Genomic DNA, 23,579 nt, shown 5'->3' with positions numbered 1-23,579 from the left:
ATGCTCTCAAACTTTGAGGAGCTGGTCTAATGCACAACATCTGAATTCATCGTTAACTATGGTTAATCATATATTTTCTCAAAAATAAATGAGCGCTGCCCGGACTCCTTTAAAGCAAATTCTGAACAGATAATCTCCTCAGCTTCTTGTTTTGCTTTCTGCATGCGTGTTGGAGAGCAGGTTCTCTGTGGGTTATTTCTCCATGACATACATGCTGTACAGTTTAACCAGGCCTGCCCGAAAGCCCTCTCAGTCCTGGGCCATCCCTGCTTGGCAGTCGGCAACGTTGCTGATGGTCCAGGGGTTCCTGTCAGTTTTGTGAGGAGTGCGGGAGGGTCAGTTTCTGAGAGAACCCCTTGGAAATTACAACTGAAAAGATGGCAGGTTCACTTGGTCTAGCCTCTCCACCTCGAATTTGTCTATTTAAAAATGGTCTACACTACTTGTCCCTTGTGGTGCATTGAAGAACATGTTCATAAGAGTGTCCCCTGAGGGGACTCCATGGCTTCCCCAAGGGGTTTTGAGTACTGAAATCAGAGGCTGGGGCTCTTTTGGAAATACAGGAGGTAATCTTTTACAACTCCTCAGGAATCTCATGACACAAATATATATATGTATATATATATATATATATACCTGTGCATATAAATATAAATAATTATAGGTATATAGGTATATACACATATTTATTTATAACAATTATAAATAAATGAAAAAGTATATAGTATATGTATATATTTATCTGTATATATGCCAAATACAGTAACAATGATGGGTCTCATTCCCCTGACCCTGAAAGAGCCTCCAATGCAGCACCACTGGGAAGAACAAGTAAAGAGAGGCTTCTAAAATCTCAGGGCTAGGACGAATGGAGATGTTACTGATGTCCTCTCAAGCAAATCAATGAAAAATGGGATGACAGTAATACAGTGTCAATAATAAGTATACTACATATATATGTATGTATGTATATATACATATATATGTATATTGAACACCTACTCCCCTAGGTGCCTTTCTCCTTGTGGAAGCACTTCTCAGATTTTCCTTTGTATTTTCTTGGGTTGCTTTTCTTTGGTCTCCTTTATTTGAACCATTTATTGAGTGCCTATTAAGTGCCACACACAATAGCAGATTCTCTTGTGACTGCTGCTGACTTCAGCTAAATGTTCCCAAGCCCAAGCTGGGTTTTCCAGCCTCTAGCATTCACTTTGTGGTAACTTCTGAGTGAGTGCAGGACATGGATGTGGTTCCAAGCAGCTTGGCCTCTCTGCGCTTTCCCCTCTTCCTGCCTGCAACCAGCGGGGCTCTCACTGTGCGTCTGTCTGTCACTACTGCAGGTTGCTCTTGTTCATTGTCCCTGCAGTGGCCACTCAGGGCTGTCAACTCCTCCTTCATTGCACGCACCAAAGCTGTCTCTCAGCTTATGGCCCATTTGAACTCTTCTCAAAAGCCCACTATTCCGTTTTCAGTACTCTTCACTTTTTTTTTTTTGGCTTTTGGGGGCACACCCAGCAATGTTTAGGGTTTCCTCTTGACTCAGGAATCACTTATGGCAGTGCTTGGGGAGGAACATATGGGATGCCGGAATCAAAGCGAGGTCAGCCGCATGCAAGGAATGCCCCCTATCTGATGTACTACCCCTAAGGCCCCATCAGTTTCTAGTTCTCTTCTTGCCTTGCCCTCCTCTGATTTCCTGTTTTAGAGCCACACCCAACTGTGTTCAGGTTTATTCCCGCGCTGAGTATGGGCAGGATCACTCCTGCCCATACTCAGGAAATGACCTGATGTGATGCAGGGATTGATCTGGAATCTGCCTCATGCATAGCTGGCACCTTATCCATTGTCACTGTCACTGTCATCCCGTTTCTCATTGATTTGCTTGAGTGAGCACTAGTAACGTTTCCATTGTAAGACTTGCTACTGTTTTTGGCATATTTAATATGTCACTGGTAGCTTGCCAGGCTCTGCTGTGGGGACAAGATATTCTCAGTAGCTTGCTGGGCTCTCCGAGAGGGGCGAAGGAATAGAATCCAGGTCGGCTGCGTGCAAGGCAAATGCCCTACCCACTGTGCTATTGTTCCAGCCCTTATCCATTGTATTCTCATTTTATTTTTTCTTGCTAAAAGAATTTTGAGAGCAGTTGCCATATGAATATGTAATGTGCTTGTCTGCGAGGACCATGTGTGGATATATCCAAACTTGTTTGTCCACGGAACCCTTTGCTCCCAACATTTCTCCCAACATTGCTCCTGAGGCAGCAATCTGTCTTGCTGCCTTCACGCTGGGAGACACTCCCCAGGCGACATGCTTTCCCGTGTCATTCAGGCGTGGGGATCTGAGGTAGAAGAGGTTGTCTTAAGATAGGGTGATCTGTGTGATCACAAAATATATGGGTCGCTCTCTTGCCACGTGTGGCCATTGGTCAGGCCACTTTCCCACCCTGTATGGCCAATGGTGATGGATGGAAGAAGGAGAAAATGGGGGCCAGGCTGGTTGATGATCAATTGCTATTTATTCCAATCTGGTCTTCCTCTGCTCCCTCCCAGTCTCACTCACTGCCCAAATTCTCCTTCCCCAGCCCACTTTCACTGCCTAGTTATATAGAACAATCACCAAGTGTTGTAGGTAGCAATTACGCATAAGTGAGGTAGCATATATAAAGCCCTTTCTTCTGGGAAGCTCTTCTAAGAATAAAATCTCATCCTGCTTGGAGATCTGCTAAAGGGTGGAATTTCACCTAAGGACATACTTCTCCTTTCCTTAGTCCACAAACAATCATCTTAAATTTATTTACTTCTTAATCTTTCTGGTCATTTTATATGGACACAGTAAGAGATATATTAAGCTTAAAGGGTGGCTCTCCTGGTAACATCTTGCTAGAGATCCCAGACTATAGTTCTCAGGCCAGATTAATCCTTCCTAACCCCAGCAGGGTCGTTGTCCAGTCACTTCTCTTTGGGTCATGACAGAGTTTGTCCATGACTGTGCTCTTAGCTTATTGTAAGTTCTATGGAAATTAGCCTTTCCCATTTCTATGCCAGGTAGTTTACCACTTTTTCTAGGTCTATCCAGTCCCTCCATCAAGACTCTTGCTTCTGGGGTGCTAGGAACTAAGGGAAACTGGGGCTTAAGTTGAGTAAATATGACAGATGCCTGGGAGTAAATATTATTCAGAGTCAATTAATTCCCAAGTTTTAAAAGCATAGCATTAACCATCTTCTTGTGTCTATACAAAAAGGACATTGCTCTAAAGTAAACTATGCAAAGGACATACGGGAAAGAGAAAAGCAATATTTCACTTACAAATACAAATCCAGACATCTCTGAAAAATTTGATATTATTAGTCACAGGTGAACAGATAGGGGAAGCAGACATAAAGGAGGAGTTCAAGATAAATATGGAAGAAATGGGAATGCTTCAGGAACATTGTGATGGGTATTACTCAATAAACCTAAGCTCCTTGCAGTGGAGGAGAAAGGTAGGGGGAGAAATGGCTAACCAATATTAAACCTAAAAGGCTTAGAACTAAAAGTGGTCCACTGAGGTAAGTAGGGTTTTGATTCTTTTTTTTTATTATTGAATCACTGTGAGATATTTACAAAGATTTCATGATTGTGTTTCAGTCATACTATGATCGAACACTCATCCTTCCACCAGTGTACATATCCTACCACCAATGTCCCCAGTATCTCTCCTGCCACCTCCACCCCCACCCCACCCAACCCCATCCCCTACTTCTACAGCAAGCAATTTCCTTTTTACTCTCTCTCCATGGATTTTGATTCTTATCAAGAAAATGGACAGTGAAAGGAGAGGGGAGGGGATAGACGGGGGGGGGGCGGGGGGAGAGAGAGAGAGAGAGAGAGAGAGAGAGAGAGAGAGAGAGAGAGAGAGAGGAAAAGAGAGAGAGAAAGAGAGAGATGCCTGCCATAGAGGCAGGATGCGAGTTAGGTGGGGGGTGATGGGAGGAAAACTGGGGACACTGGTGCTGGGAAATGCACAGTGGTGGAGAGATGGGTGTTGGAACATTGTATGACTGAAACCTAATCCTGAACAGCTTTACAAGGTCTATCCCGCAGTGATTCAATTAAAAATTTTTAAAAAATAAAAAAATAAAATATAGATATAAAAAATAGAAAAAGAAAAACAGGCAAAGTTGGGCATTTGGAGATGCAGAGAAAAGTTACTTGTGTTGGAGAAGCTAATTTGCACAATGCACTGGTTAAGAATCACCCACAGGAATGGTAAGATAGTAGAGTGAGTAGGGTACTTCCCTTGCATGGGGCTGATTCAAGTTTGATCCTTGGAACCCCACATGGTCCTCTGAGCCTTCCAGAGCCAACTGTAAGCCTTGAGCATCACAGGTATTCCCTCCCCCAAACAAATCCCCCCAAACCCACAGCATGTGTATTAGTGTAGGAGGGAAGCAATATTCTGGTTTTGGAATGGTTGCATTGGATCAGGTTGGAATGGCAGAGGAAGAATTTAGCCCTTTATCCAGGAACAAGTATTCTGCGAGGAGGTGCTGCACTAGCACAGGAGCCTGCTAACCTCATTGATCTGGCAGCTGGCCAGGGAGGCCTATGGAAATCCATAAGATGTGGGAGCTTCTCAGTCAGGTGAGAGATGATTGAACTCTCAACCACAAGTGATGGGGGAGCACACAACTAGGATTTCCAAGGTCCTCAATCCTTGGCAGTTGTGTTAGACAAAATGTTCAAAGAGATGAAAAATTACACATGGCGGGAAAAACATTATGTATCAACATTTCAGGATATTTTAATTATATTTTTCATTTTTAAAAAATAATTGCTTTTTTGGGTCACATCTGGTGATGCTCAGGGACTATTCCTGGCTTTGCACTCAGTAATTACTCCTAACAGTGCTTTGGGCACCATATGGAATGTTGGGGATAGAACCTGGGTCAGCTGAGTGCAAGGCAAACACCCTACCTGGTATAGTATTGCTTGGGCCCCTCTTTTTCAGTTTTGGGAGCTCTTTCCACTTCTTGCTGATCTTCATGCTGATGACCCCAAAGTAGTAACATCCCGCTTAGAACTCTCTTGTGAATGTAGCTTCCTGAAATTCACAGCACTGATATCTTCCACTGGATATTGAAGTGATACCTCAATCCCATATCAGAGTCATCAGGTCATCAGGGAATTCTGTTGGATAGCACAGCGGGTAGGGCATTTGCCTTACATGCAGCTGAACCCGGGTTTGATTCGTCTGTCCCTCTCAGAGAGCCCGGTAAGCTACCAAGAGTATTCTGCCTGCACGGCAGAGCCTGGCAAGCTACCCGTGGTGTATTTGATATGCCAAAAAAAACAGTAATAAGTCTCACAATGGAGACATTACTGGTGCCCGCTCGAGCAAATTGATGAACAACGGATGACAGTGCTACAGTGCTACAGTGACTCTTCAATCTGACCACTGGTAGAAACTGCTTCTGCCACCAACATCCTTTACTTATTATTGTGAGTCTTGCCCTATTGGTCTCCCTGTTTCTACTCTTGTTTCCCTTCTATTTATTGTGCTAGAGTACTAGTGACACTTTCAGAGTTTTTCAGGTAATTTAACTTTTCTCCCTGAAAAATCTTCCAATGTATTCCAGATTAGGTATTAAAAAAAAGTGCCACATCTATATGCTGACCTAAAGGACTGTTTTTGTAATAGCCCCTTCGGAAGCCTCTCAAACTTCATGTCTTAATTCGCTCTGTTACAGGGTCTGGTGTTTACTGGCCCCTTGCTATTCCTAGAACATACCAAGTTTGTTTCTACTCTGAAAACTAAGTATTTTCTTTTGCTTCTATTGAGAATACTCTTGCTCATTTGTTGCTGTTATTTTGCGGAGATACCCAGCACAGTGGGTAGGGTGTTTGACTTGCATGTGGCCGACCTGGGTTCTATTCCTCTATCCCTCTCGGAGAGCCCGGCAAGCTACCGAGAGTATCCCACCTGCATGGCAGAGCCTGGCAAGCTACCCGTGGCATATTCTATATGCCAAAAACAGTAACAACAATGGAGTTGTTACTGATGCCTGCTCAAGCAAATCGATGAATAATGGGACAACAGTGCTACAGTGCTACCCAGTGGTGCTTAGGGTTTGCTCTGACTCTGTGCTCAGGGATCACTCCTGTCCATGGTCTGGGAAACACATGTAGGGGAACGTATCCATTGATAAAGTGCCAGGGATTGAGCTGGGGTGGACTGTACTCAAGCAACCCCCTTAGCTCTATCCTATCTGTCCATCCCCTGCCCTTACATTTTCAATACAACTCTCAAGTTAAAATTTCTGCTGAAATGTTACAGCTCAATGAAGTCTCCCATTACCACTCTATAACTGTAACCCAGTGCTTCCCCACTCTAAATGCCAGACTTGTCATTTTCCTTCCTCCATCTCTGCAGCCACTAGTGATATATGACTTTTCTTGCTAGAATATGACCTCTAAGGAGGTAGAAATGTTTGCTTGCTTTGTCCACTGGTGTGTTCCAGGAACTGAGCCTGGAAAAAGTGCACTGTGAGAAGTTTGGAGGAACAGGACAGGCAGGTCAAAGTTTTCTCAGGAACTGTTCAAGTCCTGTACTGGAAGTTTATATATACAATGCAGGCGTACCCACACCAATTCACATGTAAAGATTGGTTACTGTTATATTTTTAGTGTTCTTCTGATAGTATTTAAAGAACCCCACTAATATTCTAGGGTAAAAAACATCTTGTTTACTAATCACTATACATCCCAGGACATTGAAATTCATTTAATGTGGGACCCGAGAGTCAGTTCTAGGTTAGGAGTTCATGCCTTGCACAAAGGTACAGAGTTTGTACCTTGTGTCCCTAGTGTCACGCAGACCCTGAGCACTGCCAGGAAGTTTTGTTTCTTGCAAGACTGGTCCCCAGCACCAGCATCATTTCATCTGCTCAAACATTGAACTGGGTTGCCCCGTGAGGCTGTTTAGAGGAGCCCCACCTCCACCATTACTGACTAGCTCCAGTGCATTGAGAAATGACTGGATACATTACAGCCTTTTCCTTTTGGCATGTCTACACTGATCTTTCCCTTCTCAAAATTTTGATTGTATGGTCTATGGGGCACAGTGACAGGTTGAAAGGAGAGAAAGGATATTAAAGAAAGAAACTGTAATTTCAGAATAGAGTAGAAAAGGCAATAATGTGTCATGGATAGTTGGAGGCTTGGAGGGATTTCTGAAAGACAAATAGCAGTTTGGATGGAATGGATAGCAAAACCACAGCAGAACACAACAGAAAGTCAGTCGAGAGAAAACTGATACAAACGGTGCACTTGACTTTGCAGTAGAGCTCTGGAAAAATTTCCAAACTTAGGAATCCACTGTCACTGGTTGTTCGGGGGACCTGGCTGCAACATCTGTCACCCATTGGCTGTCAGAGATTCAACTGATGCGATTGGCTGGACAGATGCCCCCTTCCTCCCTCTTCATTCCATGTGATCCCCTCCTGAAGCTGTTAAGCTGTGAGCGTGGTTGAAGAGGAGAAGATGATGACCCTCCCAGAACAGAGAAAGACCATTTTATTTTTCTTTTTATTGGTGGGGGATATATGAGTAGCTGTTTTCCTCCGCTGAAACCTCCCAACAAGCTCTGGAGTCAAACATCAGGATAGGGCTGGAGAAATAGCACAGCGGATAGGGCATTTGCCTTGCATGTGGCCGACCCAGGTTCGATTCCCAGCATCCCATATGGTCCCCCGAGCACCACCAGGAGTGATTCCTGAGTGCAGAGCCAGGAGTAACCCCTGAGCATCACCAGGTGTGACCCCCCCAAAAAATCAAATCTCCCCCCACAAAAAACACATCAGGATAAGGAACACAGTGATGGCTTGGGAAAAGCATAGTGGACATTTCCTCTCTCTTCCCTTCCCTTCCCCTTCCCTTCCCTTCCCTTCCCTTCCCTTCCCTTCCCTTCCCTTCCCTTCCCTTCCCTTCCCTTCCCTTCCCTTCCCTTCCCTTCCCTTCCCTTCCCTTCCCTTCCCTTCCCTTCCCTTCCCTTCCCTCCCCTCCCCTCCCCTTCCCTTCCTTCCCTCCCCTCCCCTCCCCTCCCCTCCCCTCCCCTCCCCTCCCCTTCCCCTCCCCTCCCCTCCCTCCCCTCCCCTTCCCCTCCCCTCCCCTCCCCTCCCCTCCCCTTCCCTCCCCTCCCCTCCCCTTCCCTTCCCTCCCCTCCCCTCCCCTTTCCTTCCTTTCCTTTCCTTTCCTTTCCTTTCCTTTCCTTTCCTTTCCTTTCCTTTCCTTTCCTTTCCTTTCCTTTCCTTTCCTTTCCTTTCCTTTCCTTTCCTTTCCTTTCCTTTCCTTTCCTTTCCTTTCCTTTCCTTTCCTTTCCTTTCCTTTCCTTTCCTTTCCTTTCCCTTTCCTTCTTTTTGGGTCATGCCTGCCGATGCACAGGTGTTACTCCTGGCTCTGCACTCAGGAATTACCCCAGCGGTGTTCAGGGGACCATATGGGATGCTGGGAATCGAACCTTGGTCAGCTGTGTGCAAGGCAAACACCCTACCCGCTGTGCTATTGCTCCAGCACCCCACCTCTTCTTTTCTTGTTTTAACTGGTCTTATATTCTTGGAGTAGCTGAATCCATGAGTTTCAAGATGAAGACTTAACGGGAAGCTCATCAAATAGAAAGATGATTTTCTCTAAGGACAGAATATGGGTTTGGATCGCTGTGGATGTTAGGACCAATGCTAAACTTCACTTGATCTTAGCCAAAAGGCCGAGAAGCGATGACCAATGATAAACTTGATAAAGCCCTGGGTGACTGGAATTCCAGGGTGAACTCAGTTAAGGAAGGAAAACAGGACAGAGCACATTCTCCTCATCCTGCCTCCAAGGACTTCTTTCATGTTCATTCCACACATCCAAATGTTTACCTGGAAGTTTTGGTTATGGTAACTTAAAACGATTTCTCAGCACGTAAGATCTGGGCCAGAATGATCATACAGGAAGCATTGTGTTTACCTTGTATGCAGATAATTTGAGTTTGATCTCCAGTACCCCATGTGGTCCCCTGAGCTTTCCAGGAGTAACCCCTGAGCTCAGAGCCAGGAGTGTATCCCAAAACCCCAAATCACCCCCCCCCCCAAATCAGGTCTATCAGTTGGAAAAAAGATTTTTGAAACAATGCTATGGAAGTTTTCTGGGAAATGATTTTAAGCTTAGAATCCTATGCCTAGTCAAAAACTTTTTAGAGCCAGAACAAATGAGCAATATAGAACATTGTTCTATGAAATTCAGAAAGCCTGTCACCCTCTCTGCATGCTAAAGAACAATGAACCTTGGCAAACTGTTAGATGAATCCAAGAAGGAAGATGATATAGCACACAAAAAAGAGTAGTAAACAAAGACCTTCCCAAAGAGGAAAAAGCAGAGTAATAACTGTTGAAAATGTGGTTATTAATCCACATTTTAGGTAACAATTTATTAACTTATTAATTACCTAAACCATGGTTTAATGAAGAGTGGATTCCTACTCAAATAATCAGGAAATTCCTATTTTAAGTAGAAATCATAAAAATGGAATAAGCTACAGGGAATTGAACCCCTCAAAATAAAATGCAATATCAACTGCACTCGGTAACAATGAGCAGTAAATTGGAGAATGGCATTGTAGCACTGTCGTCCCATTGTTCATCGATTTGCTCGAGCGGGCACCAGTAATGTTTCCATTGTGAGACTTGTTGTTACTGTTTTTTGGCATACCGAATATACCACAGGGAGCTTGCCAGACTCTGCTGTGTGGGTGGGATACTCTAGATAGCTTGCAGGGCTCTCTGAGAGGGGCAGAGGAATCAAACCCGGGTTGGCTGTGTGCAAGGCAAACGCCCTACCCACTGTGCTATCACTCCAGTTTGGAGAATGGCAAATGACTTAAAATGAATTGGGGCAAATAAAACTTAAGTTCCTACAAGGGATATTTAAGTCAAAAAGCAATGTGTCCTAGATGAGCATTGGATTTCAATAAATGTAGGTACCAGAAAACGAGTAGAGTGCAAAAGGAGGGCTAGTTTGAAATTCACCGTTAAGGAGCTTGATCCCTAGGCAACTACTTCTCAGTGACCCCACCAGAAAACTGGATAACTGGATCCCTCGCTCACCCCTTCACCCCAAACTTTTAAGGACTAAGAGGCATGATTTCTGGACAAATTAAACTTAGAAGGTATTAGTGCATTATTCCTAGCATGGGGAATGTCAGGATGACGAATTCAGTTGAAATCTTGGAGATGAAATTTGACTTAGGAAGAGAAATCCACCTCCCCTTTGCTCCCTGCATACCTTCTTTTCTCTGTCAGCTCCAGAATCCTGGTAACTGAGTTCAATTCTTTCCCCCAAGTAGACTGGAAGGAGTCTTTTTCTGCAGAGATTAAGCTGAATTAGAGACACATTGAACTTGGCAGTTGGGAGCTTCATGAAATCCCACCCACATAGATTGTCCTCTGAGGTTTTGCTTTATTGCTCTTAACATGTGAATAGAGAGATGTGTGGCTTTGGTGCAAGAGGACAAGGAGATTTATCCTCTCAAACCCCAAGTTTCAGGTTTACCTTCTTCATTGTACCAAAACAGAACACAGGTCAAAAATGATTGAGAGCATTAGATAGCAGGCAGGGCAAAGTTGGGATCCTTGGGAGAAGGCAAGCATCCAAAGAAAATCTATCTGCCTGGGAGACCCTATTTCAAACTCAGTGTGGGGGGAGCAAATACCAAAGACTGAGCCTCTTTGGATGATGAATCAGAAAGTGGGGTTCTGGGCTGCTGTGAAGGATGCAGGTGTGGAACAGAGATAGAAATAGGTGCACAGGAACATGTTTAGTGCTAGGATGACTAAGATTTTTCTAACAATTTGGAAAAAATGCAGACTCACAGCTGCTCACCAAATTTTAATCAGGAAAAATAAAGATTCTTTCATTACTGTACTTTTCAATCATGTTAACGCGTTGACATTATAATGTTATGATGATAATTATTGGGTCTTGTTCTAGGTCAATGTTTAGAGTTAGTGGAATTAAAACAAAATACTCCAGTATGCTTTTTATTTATTTATTTTTTGTTTAGTGAAAGTTTGTGGACTGATGCAAAAAAAAAGTTGCAGTAATGCAGTATATAAGCAAAATGACCTTGTTGAAGAGCAAACCTTGATGACTTACATGGCTTAATTTAGAATTCTCCTATGGAAGAACTAGTTCTAGGCAACTCCCTGTTGGAAGAAGGGTTTCATGGCTCCAACATGTTTGAAAAACTCCTGTTTCAGTGACAGGGAATCCAGACGAGGGGAAGAGATGGAAGGAAGCTATGATGAGGTGTAACAATTGATGCTGGGCTTAGGAGGTTCTGCAAGACATTCCGAGGTAGAGGACATGTGGTGGGGAGGAAATCCAGGCTTTCTGAGGTTGAGGGGTTAGATGATAAGTAGCAAGAGGGAGGAGGGAGGCTAATTGCATTGTGATGGGGCAGCAGCTTCTCAAGCTCAAGCCCACTGAGATTCTCAGGTGGCTCCATTTGTGCTTGAATGGATTTGATTCATTCTTCGGTGGTTACATAAAAGCTTGTAGGTGACATAAAATAAAAAAAATAAAAACTTTGGGTTTTCAAGCCTGTATTCTCCATGGAACAAGTATCTTATTTGCTTGTTTCTATGCTTCTTTTACTTATTTTGCTTTTTGGGTCACACCCGGTGATGCACAGGGGTTACTCCTGGCTTTGCACTCAGGAATTACTCCTGGCGGTGCTCAGAGGACCATATGGGATGTTGGGAATCGAACCCAGGTCAGCCGTGTGCAAAGCAAACACCCTACCCGCTGTGCTATTGCTCCAACCCCTGTTTCTATGCTTCTTTGCTTACTTTTTGTATCCAAATCTGAGAAGACCGTGTTCTCTCTTAAATATGTACTTCCTCTCTCTCTGTCTTTCAAAGTAAATTTCATTCAATAAAACTATCTTGCATCACAAAAGCAAAACAAAAACGAAAATAAACCTTCCTGCTTAATTTAATCTTCACTTGTTGTTTAAGAACAATCTCCTGAAAATTGGTGTGACAGATTTTACCTTTTCTTTCTAGTAGGTATAGCCAGTTACAAGATAATTGAAAATTGCATTCCACTCCCTAATTGATTTTTTTCTCCATTTACTGAAATACTTGCTTCCTTCTTTTCTATCTTCTTTCCTTTTTCATCATTTGTATTTGTTTCTCCTCCTCTGTTTCTCTCCCATCCTTTCCCTCTGACCTTCCACTCCTTCCTTCCTTCCTTCCTTCCTTCCTTCCTTCCTTCCTTCCTTCCTTCCTTCCTTCCTTCCTTCCTTCCTTCCTTCCTTCCTTCCTTCCTTCCTTCCTTCCTTCCTTCCTTCCTTCCTTCTTTCCTTCCATCTTTCTCACTCTTCCTCCCTTTTACCTTTAAAACCACCTCTTTTATTCCATGCATATCTTCAGGGTTTTGTGACAGCAGAGCCACGTCCTGCAGGAAGCAGGGTTGAACTGGTTGTCATGTGAGGCACCAGAGATGTAGAGATGCATTTCCCATGACTTAGGAAAAATCCAGCCTGTATTTCTCTATGAAATGAGGTTCTTCTTATATACTAGTTGCCTACTGAGAGACAGGCAAGGTGTTAGGGAACCACAGTGTTTCACATCTGAAAAGGTCAAGTAGAAGGGCCAAATATGACTCATGGCAAACAAGGCAGTATTAGTTAGGACAATACTCCAATCTGACTTTGAGTGGAAAGTCATTTACCCTTTCAGTTGATTAAGGCCAGCTTTGTTTGATGTTCAGCTTTTGGAGAGTGGAAGACAGTAAGTATAGTGTGAGAAGGGACCCTAAGTTTCCACAGAAACATTATGATATAGTAGTTATGTGCTTGGGCACTGGAATCAAACTGTGTTTCAGACTCATTCTTCTTCTACTTGTTATATAATTGAGGGTAAAATTCCTTAAGTTCTCTGAATTTCTTAACCTCACTGCTCATTCCTGCCTTATATGGTGGTGAGAATTAAATATACGTGTCATTCACCTATCATGCCAACTCACTCATGGGAACTCCTCCTCATGAGCCAAGTATCACTGCTTTAGGTTAAATACATAAAGGACTTGCGCAGTTAACAATGATAAGTGTGTGAGCGCTGTCAAACTGTTGTGAAAAGTTAGGTGTTACATTTAATGACAGTGTTTATGGAGGAATTACCATAATCAGAACCTGCCAAGTTCTTAAACCCAAGATTTATCATTATCACTTTCCTTTTTGTTATTTATTTAAAAATAGGAAAGCCATCAAATGTTCAGTCTGAATTCAGGCTACATTAATTTATCTTAATAAATTAGTTGTTCTTGTTTCTCAGTAACTTCATATTAGCAAGTTCATGACATCAACCTTTTCTCTCACAATTAGGCATGTTAATAGTTAATGAATGAGACTGACTTTGAAGCTTTTTCACTCTTTTTTTTTTCTTTTTATTTTTGGGTCACACCCGACGATGCACAAGGGTTACTCCTGGCTCTGCATTCAGGAATTACTCTTGGCGGTGCTCAGGGACCATATGGGATGCTGGGATTCTAACCTGCGTTGGCCAGGCAAACGCCCTATCCACTGTGCTATTACTTTTTTTTTGCTATTTATTTTTTTTTGTCTCAGTTTGCTCTAAAAAAAAGTCTTATCACTTGCAGTTATCATAATATCACTGAGTAATTATTGTCATACAAAGTATTAATCATACTTTGGTAAACTGTGCTTGCTTCTTTGTATTTTAAAAATTAAATTTGTATTGATACAACCTTAGTTTATAGTTTTAAATGTACATCACTGTAACTTGTGCTAGATATATTCAGCATGAAGTCTAGTTTCCTATCAAATATCATACAATTCACCCCTTTTATTCATTTTACCCACTCCCTAACCCACTTCCCCTCTGGTAACGATCAATCTGTTTTCTCTATCTGAGGGCTTGTTTTTATTTTGGCATTGTTTGCTTCATTTATTTTCCACTTGAATGAAACCACACAGTGTTTATCTTTATCTGACTGATTACATTGAATTATACATCTTCCGACTTCATCCATGTAGCACAGTGGTTATAGTTTATCGTTTTGAATAGCTGAGTAGTATTCCATTGTCTCTATCTTTCTCTCTACATCCAATTTTTGTTGTTGTTGTTCATTCATCTGTAGATGGGCACTTACAAAGCTGCTCATAATTTTTATCTTAAAATAATAGTCTGTTCTCAGTGGAAAACAGTGATCTTTATTAGCATGTGAAAAGGTCTGTATTAATGGCAAGAGAAAGCAGTCCCATTGGGACATGATATGATTATTTTCTTCTAAAGTACAGCTTCATAAATTGAAACCAGCCTGGTCTAAACAAATACTGTGCAGAATTTTCTCAGCGAAACTTAATACCGTGCAGAAATATGTGGGTTCCTTTTCTGTCTGACTGTGGGAATGTAATGATCAGATTTCTGAGTCTTCCCAAGTATGAGACTTTTTGTAGCCGTCAGATAGGCATGAGTGCTATGAGGTTGTTATGGGTGGTACGGGGGTCTCATCTTAGGTTTCTTTGAATTAAACAGGGCCCATTAGGCTTGGTGAGCAAAGAACAGAAATGTTTGTATTTGTTTGCTCACTCATGAATAACCATGGATGAGTCATTTGTGTGACCTCATGCCTCTGTTTCCCTATATGACACAGGATTATATGGAATTACTTAACAATAAAGTATGAAAACTATGATTATGAGTATGTTACATTACCAATATATTTAATTCTTTATGTGAGCTTACTTTTTTTAGATGCCCATTAGTTTAATTCCTGGAGACATAGTAAATCATCATCATGTCCCTGAAGCCTTATGGAGAATTGCAAGAATTCAACCATAAGTAGGTTCTCAGGTATGAAGGGTTTCATATAGTAGTTGAATAAGTTTCAGAAATTTGATGTAATACTTATGTTTTACATGTATATGTTTGCGTGTTATTGGTTTTGGTGATGACAACAAACAGGGTGGTTGTATTTGTGTTGGGGAAATAAAGAATGAGAGTTTCATAAGTGTTCAGATATGTGTTTTCTTTTCAGTCATGCTAAATATTTTGCACTGTAGCGCTGTAGCACTGTCATCTGCGGGCGCCAGTAACATCTCCACTGTGATATTTGTTACTGTTTTTGGCATATCAAATATGCCATGGGTAGCTTGCCAGGCTCTGTCATGTGGGCTGGGTACTCTCAGTAGCTTGCCAGGCACTCTGAGAGGGATGAAGGAATTGAACTCAGGTCGGCCATGTACAAGGGAAATGCCCTACCCACTGTGCTATCGCTCCAGTTCAAATATTTTGCATTTTGCTAAAATTTAAAATGGCAGCTATTTTGAATTTAATGTATATAGCATTTATACTTGAGCAATGTCTACTGTCTTGCTCTTGAAGTACAATAGGTAGTTCAGTTAATTCTGAAAACTTGGATTTCTCTTAAGTGATATCCTTTCAATAATTCTATTTCCTTAGCCATTTAGCTTTCTATTCAAAATTCTTATTATTAGCACCACTGGAATGAGGTATGTTCTTTATTTGCAGGGCACAGTAACTATTCCTTAAATGCATGTTTTGGTCTGTCAGACAATCTTGGAGTCCTGTTGCAGATGGCTGCAGTAGCAACCAGAGTCGAGAGAACGAGGAGATTTAGGTACAGCCAAATAGGAACCATGTCTTCTTTCGAATGAGGGAAAATGTGATTGTTTAAACACTAAAATACTGAAAATGTTATGGAAAGTGACTTCATCAAATCTAGCATTTACCTCAAGGGACAGATTTTCTTTTTTCAGGGCACTGTTTTATTTATTTTGTTAGTCAATTGGTTTTTGGTTTGGGGGCCACACCCTATGGTGCTCAGGGGCTATTCCTGACTCTGCATTTGGAGTCCCTCCTGACGGTCCTCAGGGGACTGTTATGTGGTGCCAAGGTTTGAACTCAAGTCGGCCTTATGCAAGGTAAACGCACTATCTACTGTTCTATCACTCCAGCAGTTGGGGTGTTGTTTTATTTATTTTTACATGCATTATTTAATTCACTGTAACTTGTATCACTGTCATCTCATTGTTCATCGATTTACTCGAGCGAAACCAGTAATGTCTCTATTCTTCCCAGCCCTGAGATTTTAGCAGCCTCTCCTTACTCGTTTTTCCCAATGATTGGAGGCTCTTTCAGGGTCAGGGGAATGAGACCTATCATTACTGTTTTTGGCATATCGAATATGCCACGAGTAGATTTCCAGGCTCTGCCTGTGTGGGTGGGATACTCTTGGTAGCTTGCTGGGTTCTCCAAGAGGTATATGTTTATATATATATATATATATATATATATATATATATACCACACACACATATATATAACATATTATATATACACCATATTTGATGCAGTCAATACAGTAGGCAACAAATCATAGAGAGTAATATATATGATTTGTTGCCCATCATCTTAACTGCATCAAATATGGTGTGGTAATTATGGAAATTGGGTAGGAAGTGACTTATGAAGTATCACGCAACCACAGTTGGGTAGTGGAGGTTGCCGGGGCTGGGTTCCTTGGCACGGGGAGGGTTCTCACCTGCCCCCCTCTCCCTTCTGGGTGCCCTGAGTGAATGCAGCCTGGCGTGGAGTCCGGTGGCATGGCGATGAGGGCCTCATTTTATACTCCTGTCTGGGAGGAGCAACCGTTGAGATCTGGAGAGTGGCCAATGAGGAGATTATCTGGTGCCGGCAGGGTGTGGCTTATGGGTGTGATCCCTGGATCACTGGAGATTGGGGGATAGCAGGATTCCGGGTCCTGTTGAGTCCAGAGTCCAAGGCCACAAAGTTCCACATTGATTTATTAATTATTATGGAGTTTCAGTTATGTAGTGTTCCAGCACCCAACCCTTCACCAGTATACATTGTCCACCACCATTGTCCCCATTCCCTGCTGTCTCCTCAGCCTACCACAATGGCAGGCACTTTTCTTCTCTGTCTCTTCCCTCCCTCTCCTCTTTTGGGGATTTTGGTTTGCAATTAGGTACTGAAAGGTTACCATATATATCCACTTACCTATTTTCAACACTCAGTGGTCATTTCCAACTATTATTGTCATTCTTGTCCCTTCTCTGTCATAACTGCCTTTGCCCCCATATGCTTGTGGCAAACTTACAACCAATATATATATATTTTATATCCCACAAATGAGTGTAGTCATTCTACATCTGTCCCTCTCCTGATTTATTTCACTCAGCATGGTATTCTCCATGTCCATCCATTTATAAGCAAATTTTATGACTTCATTTTTCCTACCAGCTGTGTAGTATACCATTGTGTAGATGTACCATAGTTTTTTTTTTTATGCAGTCAAACAGGATAGAAACAAGGGCTGGGTAGAACTAACCTGTGCTTCAGTTTAGATGCTATGATATAAGTCAAAGAAAAGAAATATGGTGATGCTGGAATGATAGTAATGCAAGAGTTTTGCCTTGCATGCAGCCAACCTGTGTTTGATCTTAGCTATTCCAAATGGACCGCAGAACACCGCCAGAAGTAATTCCTGAATGCAGATCCAGGAATAGATCCTGAGTAGTGCTAGGTGTAACCCAAAAAATAAAAATAAAAATAAAAATGTTAAACTTATCTTTGACTGAAATTATTCATGAGATATGGAGATTACTTTTACAGGATCATCATTTGTATGGGAAAATTGATGTTAACTTCTTATTGAGACTTTTAAATTGTTGTTTCAGATGCTGAGTTTTCTGCACAATTAAGTATTTTTTTCTTTTTTTGAATCACTGTGAGATAGACCTTTACAAAGCTGTTGATGATTAGGTTTAAGTCAAACGGTGTTCCGACACACATCCCTCCACCTGTGTACATATCCAGCACCACAGTTTCTTTATCCAGTCTTCTGTTCTCAGGCACTCAGGTTGTTTTCAGATTCTGGCTATTATGAGTAGTGCTACAATGAACATAGGAGTGCAGATGGTGTTTCTTCTGCGTGTTTTTGGGCCCACGGATATATTTCCAGGAGTGTTATTGCTGGGTCAAATGGGAGCTCAATTTCTTACTTTTTGAGGAATGTCCATATTGTTTTTCAAAAAGACTGGACCAGTTGGAATTCCCACCTACAATGAAGGAGAGTTCCTTTCTCCTCACATCCATGTCAGCACTGGTTGCTCTTGTTCTTTTGGATGTGTGCCAGTCTCTGTGGTGTGAGGTGATATCTCATTGTTGTTTTGATCCGCATCTCCCTGATGATTAGTGATGAAGAGCATGCTTTTTATGTGCTTTTTGACCATTCAGATTTCTTCCTTGAGAAAGTTTCTGTTCATTCCATCACCCCATTTTCTGATGGGGTTGGATGTTTTTTTCTTGAAGACTTCAACTAGTGCCTTGAATATCTTTGATAATAGCCTCTTATCAGAAGAGTATGGGTGAATATCCTTTCCCATTTCGTAGGCAGTCTTTGTATCCTGGTAACTGTTTCTTCTGAGATGCAAAAAGTTCTTAGTTTAAGATAGTCCCATTTGTTTATCTTTGCTTCCACTTACTTGGTCAGTGGCGTTTCATCTTTGAAGATACCTTTACCTTCAATGTCGTGGAGGGGTTTGCTTACCTTTTCTTCCATGTTCCTTATGGACTCTGGTCTGATGTAGAGTTCTTTAATCCATTTTTGACTTTTGACTGCACACTGTTTGTCCTTTGTGATTCTTTCAGTTCTTGGTGTTTTGTTCTGTGTGTGTGTGTGTGTGTGTGTGTGTGTGTGTGTGTGTGTTGTGGGGAGGGGGTGGCACTAAACTAATCTCATTGACCATCAATGGAGTATTTATCTACCCTATTCAATTCTATGATGCATTTAGTTACTGCCTTTTAGGGTTGCTTTGTGCAGTGTATGAATAATTAGGCAACCTCTTCTGGCTTTTTGTTTGTTCTTTGCTAATGGTAGCGGATAATGGGCTATTGGCAAAAGTATTGATGAAAGTCTATCTTTAACCCAAGCATGGTTCAGACAGTTCTCTGACTGTTCTTCTCTATGGAAACTAAATAGATGAAAGTCAAGGAGAAAATGTATGGGTGAGGGAGGCTTCTCTATAAAACACCCATTATGGGGATTCATCTCAGCAACCCCCTAATGAAGGAAATGTATCCTTTTTTAAGGAAGAAGGAAAGAAATGTGAAGTCTCTCACTTAGTGTGATAATAAATTATTTGTAAGAACTTGCTTTACATTTAAAAACTAAACAAATAACAGGAAAGCATGTCCTGATTTTGTTGATTTTTTGAATGAAGCCTGGTCTCTCTAAGGTATAATAATCAGTTTGTTAGTATCTTCAGATTCTCTTCTTAGAATCATTGTGAATAATTTCTTTACTTTTGATTAAGTATTTGCAACCTCAAATTTGAATGTATGTTTAACTGATTTTTGAGAATTGGTTCTGATTTCTAAGAGAATCTTATACTCTGCCATACAGAGTACTGCTTACATTGAGTACTCTATCAGATAATCATCTTCAATTTCCAGTTTTCATCTATCTTGAGCATAGAAAGTTTTTGCAGTGCACCATACAACTTGCTTAGAAAATGGGTAGAAACATTTAATATCAGGAATTAAACTTTCTAGTTCTTTCCTTTCCTTTTCTATGATGACTAGATGACCTAGACCGTGGGGTCAACTTATAGCTGTGCCAGTTTCCAGAGCTGCCACCATTTAGCTTACACTTTGTATGAGCAAAAATGAACACATATTTGGCATTTTACCTGAAATACTTTTATTACTGCATCTAATCAAACCAGAGACTAACAGCACTGTATATCACCTTGTGGCTTGATTCACTGTAGTCTACCTGGATCTTTAATTCTTCTTTAGGAGTCCATATGAAAACATAACTTGGTTTATGTTTTTGGTGGCAGTTATAGTTAGTTGCATCTTGAGATAGACTCATGAATAAGAAATTATGGATTAATGACAGAGTCAGGATAAAATTAGCCTCTTTCTATACTCTGAATTCTCACTCGTCTCCTCTTTTACTGATACCATGCTTTCACTAACTATCATAATCCCTATGCTTTAAACACCCTCCATGAAATTATCTGGATCTGAGAAAACAATCACTGTTTTTCAGTGAATTACTTAAACTTTGCTCATGATCACAGGCATGGTTTATTATTTTGGGGCAATTAATGTCTAATTAGTAGACCTTAGAATAGAACTAATTCCCCTCTAAATGTCTGGGTAAGAAAACTATAACAGTTAGATTTGGAAGTGAAATTGGGGGCTATTGATGAAGAGAAGATAAAAAATAGACATTAATGGTGAACAAAAACAGCCACAATGACCTCACTTTCTTTTTTAAATTATAAATTAAAACTTTTTATCTGATTCTCCTCACTTTTTCTGATAACTAAAGGCATCATTGCATGCAATTTTGACTGTGGTGTGAAAAAATTCTGTATAAGTTGCTAATAAGTGAAATCATCAGTGAAAATAAGTGAAAAAGAAACAAAGTGTTTTGAGTAAACCTACCTTACAGTTCAGTAGAGTGTTTGCTTTTGAAGGGGGTTGACGTCCAGTAGTGCTCATGGACCACTCCTGGCTCTGTGTTTAGGACCCTTATCTGAAGGGTGGAATTCAAACTAGGAATTAGCTAGTCTAGGTCTCAGCTTCAGTTTCATGAAAGTCAAGTGCCATAGTCTCCATCTCTGGTGCTAGTGTGTTTGTTTTTTTTCTTTTTTTTTTCTTTTTGGGTCACACTCGGAGATGCACAGGGGTTACTCCTGGCTCTGCACTCAGGAATTACCCCTGGCAGTGCCCAGGGGACCATATGGGATGCTGGGAATTGAACCTGGGTCTGCCGCGTGCAGGTAGACCCTACCTACCCACTGTGCTACTGCTCTAGCCCCTAGTGTGTTTGGTTTTAACAAATCAGCTAAGCAAATGAAAAAGCAGAGTGGCCACATAAAACAAGCATAAACCTCCAGTAAGTAGTCTGCAGGACCTCAGTTAAAGTGTGTGTGTGTGTGTGTGTGTGTGTGTGTGTGTGCACGCGTGCACGTGCATTTGTGTGCATGTGTGTGTGTGTTTGTGTTTGTTTATCTTCCTGACTCAAACGGACAGGCTTATCTTGTTTGTTATTTTTGTTCTTACAATGTACCAAGTCCCACTGCAGTTTTATGAGAGACAGATTTCCTTTAATAATAAAGAGAACAACTCTAGAGAAATGGTGTGTTGTAATATTTGTTTGTCATAATGGATCTTCCCACTACATTAAAAACAGTAATGAGGGGCTGAAATGATAACACAGTGGGTAGGGCATTTGCCTTGCACACAGCCAACCCAGGTTCAATTCCCAGCATCTCATATGATCCCCTGAGCACCGCCAGGGGTAATTCCTGAGTGCAGAGCCAGAAGTGACCCCTGTGCATCTCTGGATGTGACCCCAAAAGAAAAAAAAGTAATGAAATATCCCAGTGTCCCTAGTAGTAAATACTTAGAGGGAGTGGACAGAAGCACTAGACGAGGTTCCTCCGTGAATTCATGTCAAAAGCAAGAACTTCAACAGTTGGGACTTTCATCTCCACTATCAGCCACCCAAGAGCAGCTGCATTTAACCAAGTAGATTTTATTCTGGCTTTGCCTGGCACCGATTGATATGAGTTTGAAGGATACTACCTGATATCTCGACTAAGGCATTAAATGGATAGAACAATATGGCCAGCACAGACGGGGTCCGGGACTCCTGTGCCAGGAAATAAAATGATTGTTCTTTCCAAATAGTATTTATAGATCACACAGATAGTGCCTTTATTGTACTCGATATTGTGAGGGATTTTCATATAGTTGTTTTGAGAGATGGTAGAAGACGATGAAACTATGAAAGACTTGGTTAAAAGCATACATGTGATCTTGAGAGAGTTAAAATAACTCTACAGTTGGAAAAGACAGCCTCTACCAATTACTGTGTGATAGAGGATATAAAAGCCTGATAATTGTACTCAAAGGAAAATGTAATACATATGATACCAACAGCACTTTTACTTTAATGTGAAAGATCAATGAAGGCAAAGAACTCTTAAAGATGGAAAAATTATCACCTGGGAATTCCTTGCAGGAGGTGGCGTTGTACCTGGGCCAAACTTTATCAGCATTGGGGCTGGAGCAATATCACAGCAGGTAGGGCATTGCCTTGCACGCCGACCCGGTTTCAATTCCCAGCATCCCATATCGTCCCCTGAGCACTGCCAGGAGTAATTCCTGAGTGCAGAGCCAGGAGTAGCCCCTGTGCATTGCCAGATGTGACCCAAAAACCAAAAAAATTTTTTAATCAGGATTCTAAGGATAAGGGGAGGTGGGAACAGAGGTATGGTCATGGAGAGGCTAGTGTTACAGTCCCAGAGATGGGGAAATTGCGTTGGTGGTATATTGGTCAGCATAGCTGCCTTCCAGAGATGGGTAAATGTGGTTTATCTTTAAGTAATTTTATTTAGCCAGAGTTGAAGGTTAGAAAAGAAGCGATCAGGAAGGGAGGGACTCGAAATGGGCTGGAAAACATGAGCAATCTTGAGTGTCAAGTCAAGGAATGTGGATTTAATCCAAGAGAAATTTAATCTAGCACGATTAGAGTCTTGATCCATTTCATACTTACCACTTTGTCTCATGAAATACCCCTTGGGGCTCATATCAGAGTCTGAATGCCAGTCTGGCTAGAGTGGCCAGATGTCAGGTGAGTCCTAACATATGTACCTGTTGTTCTCTGGGATCTCAGGATCAAGATAATGAGCCTTGCTGCTCGCAGAGGCAAGCACCAAAGGAATTCAGGCATCTTGTAGCTGCAGCTACAAGAGCAATGCTGGGGTTGGAAATTTGAAAGGGACTATGACTTCTCAAGGTGGGGAACATATTCTTCTCTGTGTTTTGCGTTACTGGCAAACTACAGAGACAATGTATGAGAGTGTTCTGAAGGTTTGGAAAGTGACTGATCTGGAGGGAATGTAGATGACCTGCCTGTGTGCCTGTAAGCCAGCTTCAGCAGGGAAGGGCAGGTGTCCACACACACACACACACACACACACACACACACACACACACACTCACTCACTCCCATACACATTTCATCATTTAAGGAGGATTCAGACTAAATTAGCACTTTTCAATGTGAGTTCTGTGGACAATTAAAAACAAGTGAAAACAATGTCCCATTTAGGGGGAACAAATAAACTCTGTGGTCAAAGATGTTTGGGAAAATACATGTTAGTTTTTTTTCTGTCCACTCATGATTTCCTGTAATACAGTAAAGGTTTGGAGAATTCCATTTACTTGGTTGCCACAGTGGTCATAAAAATTTCACTTATTTTTTATGTATTTAATTATGTAATTGTTTGACTTTTTAGGGCTTTTGGTCCACACCCAGCAGTGCTCAGAGCTTATTCCTGGTGGTGCTCAGGACTGTGATGCCAGGGATGGAACCAGGGTTAGTTGCTTGCGAACAATTGCCCTAATCCTATTATCTCTCCTGTCAGAGAATCTCAAGTCTCACTTACTTTTTGCTTCCAGGTGACATCT

At 41.6% G+C, this 23,579-nt stretch overlaps 1 protein-coding gene across 1 annotated transcript in view; it reads left to right on the top strand.

Moving 5' to 3' along the window:
* PKHD1 (PKHD1 ciliary IPT domain containing fibrocystin/polyductin) overlaps positions 1-23,579 on the top strand; it is a 552,653-nt gene that overhangs the window by 101,346 nt on the left and 427,728 nt on the right. The window lies entirely within an intron of this gene.

Source organism: Sorex araneus, chromosome 4 (genome assembly GCF_027595985.1).
Source record: "Sorex araneus isolate mSorAra2 chromosome 4, mSorAra2.pri, whole genome shotgun sequence".
Classification (NCBI taxonomy): Eukaryota; Metazoa; Chordata; class Mammalia; order Eulipotyphla; family Soricidae; genus Sorex; species Sorex araneus.
Note: the sequence above shows the minus strand (reverse complement) of the source record. Positions and strands in the feature narration are given on the sequence as shown.